Source organism: Epinephelus fuscoguttatus, linkage group LG19, assembly GCF_011397635.1.
Source record: "Epinephelus fuscoguttatus linkage group LG19, E.fuscoguttatus.final_Chr_v1".
NCBI classification, from domain to species: Eukaryota; Metazoa; Chordata; class Actinopteri; order Perciformes; family Serranidae; genus Epinephelus; species Epinephelus fuscoguttatus.
Window position 1 is genome coordinate 32,186,401 of NC_064770.1, and position 13,098 is coordinate 32,199,498.

Genomic DNA, 13,098 nt, shown 5'->3' on the forward strand with positions numbered 1-13,098 from the left:
AAGAAAGATGAGAAAGAACGAGGGAGGGATACGCAGCAGTAACAGAGGCCTCAGTATGTCCCAGAAACTAGACAATACTGTGGGGAGGCAGGGCTAGAGGGTCCGTCAGCCTTAAAACAAAAAGGGGCAGAGACAGAGCCCGACTGCAAACAACAGTGAGGACCCTACTACAGCCTGGCTGAGCTCCACCGCCTGCAGGGACGACCAGCAGGGCACAGAGCTCGACTGTGTGGATATTGATCACACAGGAGAAATGGGGAGCCACGGTAGCAGCTCCACAGATGGGAAGGCCGGAGAAAGAGACGGAGACAGACAGAGGAAGTGCATTAGGTTCCTCTGATGCTGTTAGCTCTCTCCCCTGGGAGATAAGAGGGATAGCAGTGACAAGGGTTTTAAGAGAGGACAATAAAAGGAGGGATTGGTGGTGGGGGGTAAAAAGGGACAGAGGGAGTGTGGGCAAGAAAGAAACAGGAACGCAAGGAGAGAGACTGAGGACCCAACTGAGAGGCAACAGAGAAACTAAGGCTAATTTGTAACTTGAAGAGCTGCTGGATCATCTCCATAATGGGCCGTCTGCCCACAAACAAGCTCCTCTTTGGGGGTAAATGAGATCAGGCCAGCCCGGGACCAGCTGGTGGCTTGGATCAATGACACCAGATAGAGCAGATATAGAGATGGAGGAAGAGGGCAGAACCAAGGCATCTGGACAGGATGGCAGAAACATGCCCGAGAGGCTTTGGTGTTCTCTGGAGGTTTTGCCCAGGGACACGGACACACGCACGCAAAGTACAAGTGGAACGACCGTGTCCATAAGAGGATTATGTCCTCCTGTTTGAAGTGGAACAAGGCACGTTCCAGATGGAATCTGATCCCTCGCAGGATGGCGGACAGGTTGGACGGTTGACCAGATCAGTGCCTGCTAACTACAGCTTTCTAAGAACAAAACATCCACCACACAAATGGACTCGAAATACCACAACATCTGCCAACCTACTGCCATACACTGTTTTTACCACATCCACAACACCCATAAACATACATTAAGCACTTCACAGAGTTGATGATGTAACTTTACAGCAGTTAACTAATACACTGAGACAGGGCATAGCCAGATTTAAGTGTCACCAGGAGAAACTGATATGACAGAGAAATAAATGGGCCCCTACAGCTGCCTATGGTAAAGGGAGTAAATCATTCTGTCAGCACCAGTGCCTGGCACAAATGCCTATCATTCCACACGTGGTGGCGATGTTGAGGGCAGGCTGGGTAGCCTCTGACATAACCTTGACCACATCAGGCACTCAGCCGGAGAAGCACACATACAGCAATGTCGATGTAAAGAGGGACCCACTGACACAAATATCTGCCACAGCCACAGGTAGCAGAGCAGCATAGTGACTGACAGAGCAACCACCATTTTGGCCCCATTTTTAACATGTCCAATGCTGAATCACACCAAGCAACCAGGCGCCACTCACACATTGGGCCATGAAAAATTTGGTCTTGAAGCCTAGCAACAAGGCTGTGAACCACGTCTATTATCCATCCTCCCACCAGAGGAATTCAGAGCGTCCAAACACAGCAAATTACTGCAGCTGCTGGCAAATACAGCCTCAAAACCGCACCGGCAGTTGCCAACTGCATGCCCTGACAACTGTGACAACCAAGGCTGCTATCATGACTGGGAGCACAGACGACAGCAGCGTTTATCTCCACTTTATCTTCACAGCACAAATTCACTGCAGAGCCCATGGCAGTTTCCTCAAGCCTCAATCACCCCGAAAACACAAAGGGAAACACAGTGTCTGTTGGTGTTTTGATAATCTCGAAACAAGAAACTATTGTGCTGCTGTTGCCATGGATAAAACAGGGCTGGAGGTGATGGTGGTCATTTTTAAAGATGCAAAAAAAAGTGCAAGGGTCACGGGTTCAGTCTGAAAAAAACCTGATGACTAGAGGCACAGGCTTGCCCTTGTCACAATTGAGAAGTTCAGAGCTGGGGGGGGGGGTTCAATTTGAGTCACACACCCACCAAACACCAGTCCTTAGGCTAAGGGCAAGCCGACACATTGGTCTATTAATGCGACAACCCACGCAGGATGGAGGCACAGGTCAGGAGGCCAGCTGGGGGCAAAATAGGTTATTAGAATTTAAATTGCCCTAAAATACAAGCTCATGAAAGACATCCAATGTGAAAATTTTCTGTGACCATTTTTCATTATGTTTTGCAAAGAATAATCTCATCAGAAGAGGCACGTCAATGGTGCACTAAGATTTTTCTCTGGGTTGTTAAGTGGCTCTCAGTCTCATGTTGCTGTTAGAAATGCAACTAACAAGTGTCATTGTCATTATCAATTAAATGAGTTTAGGGGCCAATTAAAACACATTTTAATTATCTATTCATCTGCAGACCATTTTCTCATTTACTTCATTTATCATTTTGTCTATAAAATGTCAGAAAATTGTGAAAAATTCCCATAATAACTTTCCAGAATCCAAGGTGGCAAATTTAAATTGCAAAGATAGTCAGGTTACTATCAAACGACAAAGAAAAGCAGTAAATACTTTATAGGCTGGAACCAGTGGATGGTTGGCATTTTCTGGAAATAAGAAATTACTGAAACTAGAGATGTTCCGATAGTTGCCAGTGGCTGCACAGCAAAACTCTGCGAATATGTTACTGTTTCAGAGCGATGAAGAATTGATTTCTGTGAAAACTGCCATTTTATAAAGGGGTGAAATTACTTAAAAGTTCATCAATAAATTACGTGGTATGGAGTATGTGCCCAGACTAACGTACTCCTCTACACCGAATACAACATTTGAGGCAGTATTTGAGACATTTCAGATACTGGTATCGGTATCAGAACATCCCTAACTTAAACAATTATTAAATTGTTGCTGATCATTTCTCTTTTGATTGATAAGCTAGTTAATTGGCTAACTGTTTCATCTCTAGCTGAATCAATAAATTATTTGAAAATGTTAACAAATAATGCCCAAACCAATGGCTTAACAGAGCTGAAGTACCACCTTGGAAATATACACATAAAAATGAAAAGAAAACATATTTTTGCATTTGTGAACCTGTAAGCAGACCCACAGAAAATATTTTCACTTTGATTTACATTTACTAATTAACCGATTATTAATCATTATCAAAATAACAACGATTTAATAGGTTGTCAAGCCACTCATTAATTACTTCAGTAGACATTTCATAATAAGCAGCCATGTTTTCAAATGTCTGCTCCCTCTGCGTATGGAGGATCAGGCTTCAGCTCATGATTTTTTTTTTCTTTTTTTTTTTTTACTGCCGATTAATCTGCCGATCATTTTCTCAATTAATTAACTAGTTATTTGGTCTATAAAATGTGGAAAAATGTCAAGATGGCATCCTCAAGTGTCTTGTTTTGTCCACAACACAAAGAGATTCAGTTTGACGCCATAGAGGACTAAAGAAACAAGAAAATATTCACATTTATGAAGCTGGAATCAGAGCATTTTGACTTTTTTTCTTTAAAAAATTACTCAAACTGATAAATTGATCATTAAATAAGTTGGATATTACTTTAACAACTAATCAATTTATCATTCCAGCTCTGTGAATTGTTTCAGACACTGGTTACGCACTCTTATTCTTATTGCTATGGGTAGCTAACACTGTAGACACTCACACCTTTGTGTCTCATCCAACAGAGCACAGATCTGCTGCAAGACACAAAGTAATGCACCCAATTAAAATAAATAAACTAACTAGGATTGAGAAAGATGTAACAACGGTCTACTCGATAATGGCAAGAAAATTGTGCTCAATTTTTTAAAATATATATATATGTGTGTACGTGCGTATGTGTGTGTATTTTGCTTTTGCAATTATACAATAATCTGCTTTATTTATTAAACAGTATAGTTTCTGTTTTCTTCCCACACACAAAGCGCCCCAGGCACTAATCCACATCCTCCATCTACATCCTCCAATAATCTTTTTAAGACCATGTTAAATAACTTCATAAAAACAGAGTGTGGTTTATAATGGCAGCTAAATTTAATTTTCATATGATTGCATTAGGCCGCCTGTCTGTCCTCCATTTCCGTGCCTCATCCACCAACACTGTGAGTCAGCCATTCTCTCATCCATGCACCAGGGGAGGTGGACTAGTTGATGGCTTAGCCCACCTCTGACTTAAGAGCCCTGGAGTGTCTCCAAGCCCTGCGTGGCAGAGCCTTAAAAGTGCTCATATTAGTCGCCCCAGGATGCCATTTACTGAGGATGACATCAATACCTCATGGTTGATCGCCACACATTACTGACCGATCCATGCCCACAGTGGCCACAAAGCTTGAGACAATTTATGTCGCTGTCTGCAGCACATCAGGGGAGAAGAACAGAGTTGTGGGCTGAGGATAAAGATTTTCAATGCTTGCATGCTTGCAGTTTATTAAATGCTTTTGGCCAGGCTTTGGGAGCTGGCAGTGTTCTCTCCTCCCCATTGTTCTACAAAAGGGAGTGTAATCTGTCTTGTTGCACTCACTCACACCGAAAAGAGTCAGTGAAGGAGCAGCTACGGGGCCCTGCAGCCTTAACTCTCACACCACAATAGCCGATCACTTTTGGGGGTGACATTAATCACCTCTGATTACATGCCAGCTTGAGTCCGTGCACAACCATCTCAGAGGATGTTTCAGCTTCACACACTCCCTCCGAGGTCTGTGGAAATTGTTGCTTTTCACATGCCACAAATGCCCCTAAGTTATGCGGTTTGGTTGACGTGAAAACTGAGTGGGCATCTGCTAAATTATTAGCGCTAAATTTGCCGGCTTCTCCCCCAGAGGCGACTGAAACATTTCTCAGCACTCGCACCACTTGGCCCATCACAGAACAATGGGCATCCGCGATGGAGGATGGAGAAGGAGGGGAGAGGAGAACAAAAAGTTTAGGGAGGGAAAAGGCAGACAAAATGGTCACATACACAAAGAAGCATTCATGATAATGGAAGAGAGGAAAAATTAAAACAATATATGTGGTTTAGGTTTGCCTAACAGATCTGTTGAGCACTTCCAACGACCATGCAGCCTGCCACCGCCCCATCAGCCCCCTTCAACAGGAATCTGAAACACAGCGGCTCATCGACTGAAACACCAACTGACACCGAAACACAACATTTTAAACGTTTTTAACTGCGAATTTAACACAAATATTCATTCACACAAAGAGACACATTTATTCAGATACACTGTTTGGTAATAAAAATGTGGAAACACAAGTAATAACACGCTAAGTACACGTTATGACTCCAACGGCTGTAACGGCCAACAGACCTAACGTTCATTTTAAAGGTTCGGTTCCGATAGACGTTAATTAGCTTGACAGTAGTTAGCATGCTAGCTAACAGCTAAAACAATCTCGCCCTTACCAGTCGGTGCAGCGGCGAGCTAGCAAGATCCTCTCCAGCTACGCCCAGTGTTAGCAGTACCGCACACCCCCGACTGGCTCCTGGAGTCAGAGGGAAAAAAGGAGGATAAGAATGAAAAACCGGGAGGAAAATCACCGGAGCTGCGCGAAACGAGCCGAGCCGACAGACAAGAAACTTCTGGGTCTCGAGCGCCGTTTCTCCTCACAAGTGATGCGCGTTCACTGAAAGGAAGAAAGGAGGAGAATGACGCTCCAGTCCGCTCACACACACACACACTCTGTTACACACACACACACACACACACACACACACACACACACACATACACATAGACACTCTCTGCTACACACACTGCTACACACACACACACACACACACACACACACGATAGTAAACCGGTGAACGGATGGATGGACAGGCGGAGTAGAGGAGAGGGCTGCTGCCTTCAGGTGCTAAAGGAAATGTCGGAATAACGAAAGGTTTACATATAAAATACCGATAATCTTGTTTTATTTATTTATTTATTTATTTTAAATGTTTATTCAAATTTGAATCATACACTGCTACTACGTCAGGAAACAAAGAAAAATAATAACTAAAAAAAAAAAAAAAAACAACAACCTTAAATTAAAATAAAATAAAACGAAACAAAGCAAAACAAAATAAAATAAGATAAAATAAAATAAAATGAAATGAAATGAAATAAAATAAACATTAAAATAAGTCAATATCTGTTGTTGTTTTTTATTATTTTATTAGATTATTTTTTTCTTTTGCCTTATTTTTTATTTCATTTATTTATTAACATTTAAAAAACATTTTATAACCTTTATTGTTTACTTTTATTTAATTTGTATGATGCATTTCTTTCTTTCTTTCTTTTTTTTTTTTTAAAAAAGTGCCTAGTCTGGGGCATCAGTGGCTTAGTGGTAGAGCAGGCGCCCCATGTACAAGGCTGTTGCCACAGCGGCCGGGGTTTGACTCCAGCCTGTAGCCCTTTGCTGCATGTCCCTCCCTCTCTCTCTCTCCCCCTTTCACACTTGTCTGTCCTATCAATTAAAGGCTTAAAAATGCCCAAAAAATATCTTTAAAAAAAAAAAGTGCCTAGTCTAAACATGAAAACGGGAGAGCTACCCACCAAGCCCCCACTAAGCAACCAGGTGCCCAGTCGATATCAGTTTTGGGCAAATTCACAATAAAATCAGTCCAGCACCTTATCACAGTGGTAATTACAGGAGCCCATAGACTCAAAAACTGATCTATCTTTACATGCTGTTATTATTTCCATTGACTACACTTTCAGGGTGGGTGGGAGGCAGCTAGCTAGCTTCAGCTAAGATAGAGTAAGAATATGCAGCAAGTAAGTATTGTTCTTATCCATTGCTCCATCAGGGATTGCTCTTAAAATAAAAAAACAATGGATCTAATGATAAGTCAGTGTTCGAAATGACCTGTATCTGTGTATGAATCCAGTTATCTCTTTCTGTTATTCAAAATTATTCATTTACACAAAATAAAGCATAGAAACCATAACCACAGAGAGCACATGTCCACATATAAGGCACATTAGGTAAGGAATTATATTAAAATCCTAACACAACATAACATAAAGTACAATGAAATAAATAAAATGGATGGTTACTCTCAGAGTCCTCAAATATTTTCTTTTGTGAGAGGAGCAAGTAGTTGGTTTCTGGTTGACAAACAGTCCTGTAAATCCTACCCAGAATGCCTCAGTGTATAGGCTGTACAGTGGAAAAACAGATGATTGGTGGTTTCAATTTCAGTGTCACAAAAGATGCAGTTATTGTGATCAACATTAAGGCTCAGTCTCAGCAGTTCATTGGACGAGTAAATATTATTCCAAATTTTAAAGTGCATTTCTTCTACCAGTAATCATTTTGAGCTGTTAAAAAGAAGACAAAATGAATGAGGATGCACAAAAGCAGGGTCCTACAGCTAAAGTGGGATCTGGTTCTCTGTGTGTCAGTTGCAGATGTAACAGTCAGTGTTAATTAATTAATTTGTGGTTGTACAGAAAAAGAAGCAGAATAACTTGACACTTTATAAATAATGTAATGGAATAGCTCAACATTCAGAGAAATATGTCTATTTGTCTTCTTGCAGAGAGTTAAAGCTAAGAAGACTGATAGGCCTACCGATGTCACAGTAATAACCTAAGCTAAATATGACGTTACAGCCTTAGCCAGTTAAATTAGCCTAGCATAATAATGTAACTCCTTTGTAATCACCAACAATTTGATTAGTAACTGTAATTTAATACACATTTTTTTTCAGTAACTGTATCTGATTACAAATACATTTATTTTGTAAATTACTTAATGTGACATGTAGCCTCGCTAGTGACTCCCTAACACTGACAGTGACTGAAACAGTTAGCCTGGTCCTGTCCAAAAGTAACCAAATCAACCTGTCAGCACCTCTATAGCTCAGTAATTAACATCTATGCGTTTAATCTAAAGCCACAATTTGCCATTTTATGAGGGTTTTTGTTCCGGACTATTTCCTGGCTGGGAGCAGTTGCTAAGTAACCAAAGGAGACTGCAGGAAGTTACTGGTCCTGGCCAAGAAACAGCCTATTTTCATTATTCTCTAGCATCTTCTTTATACTTCATATTTTAAAGAAGCAGAAAAACAACAAAAACATTATAGAATAAACATATGTACTCATACAAACATAGTGCTGGTGGAAACGCATGCCAGTTCATACAGTAAAGTATCACTAATCATCTCATGAGAAATTAGAAATACTTTATTGATCCCCAGGGGCAATGTGTGATATGTCACAGTTGCTTTGATATTTAGCATAGAGAATTATAAGAAAGTAAAAATAAGAACTGTAAAAATGAGAAATACATAAAGATATAAAAATATGTGCTATTATATGCTAACTATAGTGACAATTTAAACACAAGTACACACATTGGCTTCACTATAACTCACAGCATTCACAGACAAACACACAATACAACATGCTAATGTTTTTAGCAGAAGCCTATGGCATTTTAGATTGTATAAATTAGCCTAGTGGCTAGCTGACTTTTCTTCTACTCATATAAAACCAGGGACAACAGCAACATTTAACAAAGGTAACGTTACAAAATTCGGCTCCATTACAACTCACAAGGTTCACTGACCATACAACTGTCTTATACTAAACATGTTTTCCAAACAAATATAACATGCTAACGTTATTAGCACAAGCCTATGGCATTTTACATTGTATAAATTACCCTAGCAACTAGCAGAGATTTCCTCTGCTCATATGAAGCCAGGATAAATCATACACAAGACTTAAAATGCTATTTTGTGGAGGCTTTATTGTCTTCACAATTTATTGTTTCTTACCTGTGAAATAAAAGCTTTGTTTCCACCGAGGGAAATGGTTTCAGCTCACAATAGGCAGGACTTCTGCGTTGCCGCAATGTGTAGTTACATTTCTGGGGAGGTGCACGTCAGGCTATGGTGTAGGTACAGCATCGATTTGACACAGAAGTATAAGTCTCACTTAACTTTTAGCACAATGAAACAAGCATACCTTTCTGAAGTGAGGGAAACATGACACTGGAGGGTGTTGGGGACCTTGATGGGCTTCTTTGCCCGAGGCCCCCCCCAGAGCCTAGGATCACCACTGTTTGGGATAGCCAGCTGGTATCTGGAGCTTTAGGAAAGTATGGTGAAGATGCCGTGTGTATACTACAGTAAAGCACAAAGTGTAAGGACAGGGTGTTAATCACTGGGCGTCCATAGCAGGATGCCCACAGCTATTGTCATACATAAATAGAAGGCTATTAAATAATGTTATTACACCTGTTTGACAAGCCTTAATTTCCATTAAAGATGTCTTTGTAAAGAGTCGGGATCCACCCTGCCAAGCCGGTCAGTCATAAATTTCATCAGAGGGATATCAAAACAAATTTTGTTAGTCCTGTTAAATGTGCAAACACTGCTATCATGTGCAATATTTTAATAAAGGGTGGGTCCTACTCCCTTCCCTGTGTTGTTTTGTTTAGCTTATTATTTCTGGTGTGACGACGTGAATTACATAATGAAAAGCAAATTTGTTTTATATCAGAATCAGGAAAAAACATTTCTTTTTACAACTCCCCATCTCAGAAACAGGAGGCTTCTCCGGGCCCTTGAATGCAGCATTCACCACGACAGCGCGCCATGCTGAAATTGAAAGGGGTGAATAGCGAATAGCAGGGGAACTCTGCTTTCTCTAAGCACGGCCAATCACCACCCAGGCTGGGGGATTATTCAAATTAAGGATGATGTCACCTCTTGCAAGTCACCCTACTCTCTTGCCCGAGTTCTTCCCGGTTGTCTGTTGCCCTCCTCCCTCTTAGGCCCCTGCACCCCCTTTTTCTCTCCTCTTCAAACCCTTTTCTTCCTTTCTCCATGCCCCGCTGCACACACACACACACACACACACACACACACACACACACACACACACACACACACACACTTTAACGGTGCATTACTGCTGCCCCACATGCATCAAGTTGCAAGCATTGTCTGCCTTCAATGTGACTGTTGCATCAAGAATTTAAAAGCCTGAACACATCTCAGACCTGTTGATTGTATTGAAGTTATTTACAAATTATGATGTAATCCTGCTCTGCATATGTACACAAAGTTTAAGGTTTTGCTATCTTTTTTTGTTTCTTTGTCTGAAAAGTCAAATTTCCTTCATGCAACAGACCTACAAAACTGGCTGCAGCTGAACACGTGCACCTGTCTGCCATTTCAGTCTGTCACATCCTGAGCAAACAGAGCTGGAATTGGAGGAAAAGAGGTGAGCTCGGCAGCAGGAAATACAGACAGTGAGGAGCAGACACAGTATTCCTTCCTTTTGGTCATGTTTTCCCTCAGTCACAGTTAGACACCGAAGGGCGTTGTTTCATGGCTCGCAAGCTTTTGTTTCTGCACGCCGTGCTCCTCAACAGAACGGGGCTTTTCATCAGAGACAGTCTGGGTGGGCATGCCGCCTGTCTGCCTGTCTGTCTGTCTGCTGCGCTGCTGCTCAGCTCCCAGCAGCCGCCTGCCCTTGTCTACATGAGCCAGGCTTTTGTGCACTGGTCTGTTGTGGATGGGCTTCTTTTCATGTCGAGCCCGTGGTGCACTCTTCTCTTTCCAAGTTCTGGAGAGGGGAGATTTGTTTGAGCTCGGGGTGGAAATGTGTGGCACAAAACCAAAACTATGCACCTGACTGCATAAAAACATGTTGTCTCTTTGTCTGTCTTTATCTTTGTCTGTCAGATTTCCAGAGGAAGTTTTGTTTGTGCTCCTCTAAAGTGGATTAGCTTGTTATCGCTTGCGTTACCAAAGGTCAAGTCACACCCTCATAAATATCTGGATTAAACAAGCTATGTAAAAAAGTGATCAGACTTCATTGTGTGGACATGTGATCATACACATGCAGGTGTGTTAGACATGGAAGGAGACAAGGAAGAGGGTGGGGACTCCGGGGGTGTTCCGATGCCTGCTGGCTTGACACTGATGGACGTATTGGCATGGTCAACCAGCCGCAACAAAGAGAGGAAGGTGTTTTTTTCACACAGGCGGCGGTGTGCGGCAGCGGAGACAGGAAGGGGCAGGGCTGTGTACCCCGCTGCACAGTTCCCGTGTTATTTATCTCATTGTTTTTTCCCCCCAGCCTACAGTCCAGCTGGGGCAGCGACAGCACAAAAGGGCTGGCGCACAGTCAAGCCCCAAAAACCTGGCCTCCAGTCCGGGGTCTGCCACCTTTGACAAGCTCTTGCACAACACATCAGTTATTTAAACAGCGGCAGATACAGGCATGTTGTGTCGTTGTGTTTCGTGTATTCCTACAGTCAGATTGTGAAGAGGTCTGAGTCTCCTGCCAGTCAGCCAAACCGCACAAGAAAGCAGCTGGCACTGCAAGACACGCCCATCACATCAGAGACACAGTCGCCATCTTTTTGTTGAGGTATTCAATGATCAGTTGGCTTCAAAGTGCATGAGCGATATTACCATACTTTGCACTGTAAAACCGCAAGCATTATTATGAATAAATTCAATTATAACGAGGGTGTGTGTGAATGAATAGCAGGCACATACAGGTTAGCACACGTGGGTGCAGCTGCTGCTCTCTGTGCGCAGCATGGACTCCCTGAAGAGATCAACGTGCCAGCACAGCACATCATTAACATGCAGCATGCTACTGCACCAACCGACAGGCAACATGTGAAGATGAACGATGCACAGGCAACACAGGAGAGCCTCAGAGAACCTCATTAAAGGACCACTATCTTCACACAACACTGGGAGAAATGGATGAACTGAGTTAAAACCTGACTTTGTTAAGATGATGGACTCAAGGAACGTCCTTGACTATTATTTATTTATGCTTATTCTTCTGTGTCTGTGGCCAGACGCGTTATGTTTTCCATCCATCCGCCCGTCTGTCCCATTCTCGTGAGCCTGATATCTCAAAAAACACCCTGCGGGAATTTCTTCAAATTCAGCACAAACATCCACTTGACGAGTCAAGGATGAACTGATTAGATTTTGGTGGTAAAAGGTCAACGGGCAAGGTCACTGTGACCTGGTGCATTCCTTTCCTGTGAACATCATCTCAAGAACACCTTGAGGGTATTTCTTCAAATGTGGCACAAATGTCCACTTGGACTCAGTGATCAACTGCTCAGATTTTGGTGGTCAAAGGTCAAAGTTACTGTGATCTGGTCTAATTCTTGTAAACTTCATACCTCTATAACACCTTGAGGGAATTCCTTTAAATTCAAGGTCACTGTGACCTTGCATCTGTCTCATTCTAATGAATGTGATATCTCAAGAAGGCCCGGAGGGAATTTCCTCAAATTGTGCCCTTGTGTCTATCTTATTCTTGTAAACATGATATCTAAAGAGCTACTTAAGGGAATTTCTTCAGATTTGGCACAAACGTCCACTTCAACTCAACAATGAACTGTTTAGAATTTGGTGGTCAAAGGTCAAGGCTACTGTGACCATATCCATCTCATTCTTGTAAAAATCATATCTCAAGAGTGCCTTGAAGGAATTTCTTTAAATGTGGCACAAATGTCCACTTGAACTCAATGATGAACTAATTAGAATTCCGTGGTCAAACATTAAGGTCAGTGTGACCTGGTCCATTTCATGTTTGTGAACTTGATACCTTGATAACACCTTGAGGTAATTTCTTTAAATTTTGCATTATATTTTTTGATTTTGGTGGCCAAAGGTCAAGGCAATTGTGACCTTGCATCTGTCTCATTCTAGTGAATGTGATATCTCAAGAAGGCGTGGGGGAATTTCCTCAAATTGTGACCTTGCATCCATCCCATTCTTGTAAACGTGAAATCTCAAGAGGGCCTTATGGGGCCCTCCTCAAATTTGCCACAAAAGTCTCTTGGACTCAGTGATAATCTGATTAGAATTTGGTGGTCAAAGGTCAGGGTCATTCTGACCTTGCATCTGTCTCGTTCTTTTTAACATCATATCTCAAGAATACCTTGAGGGAATTTCTTCAAAATTTGGCACAAGCGTCCACTTGGACTTGATGAATTGATTAGATTTTGGTGGTCAAAGGTCAAGGTTACTGTGACCTCAAAAAGCATGTTTTTGGCCATAACTCAAGAATTCATATGCAAATTATAACTAAATTTCACAC

At 41.9% G+C, this 13,098-nt stretch overlaps 1 protein-coding gene across 1 annotated transcript in view; it reads right to left on the reverse strand.

Moving 5' to 3' along the window:
* wu:fb95e10 (protein piccolo) overlaps positions 1-5,639 on the reverse strand; it is a 37,006-nt gene extending 31,367 nt beyond the window's left edge. The window contains exon 1 of the mRNA XM_049560127.1: positions 5,418-5,639. The gene's annotated coding sequence lies outside the window, so the exon portion shown is untranslated. The remainder of the gene's footprint in view (positions 1-5,417) is intronic.
* Between the last annotated feature and the right edge of the window lie 7,459 nt (positions 5,640-13,098).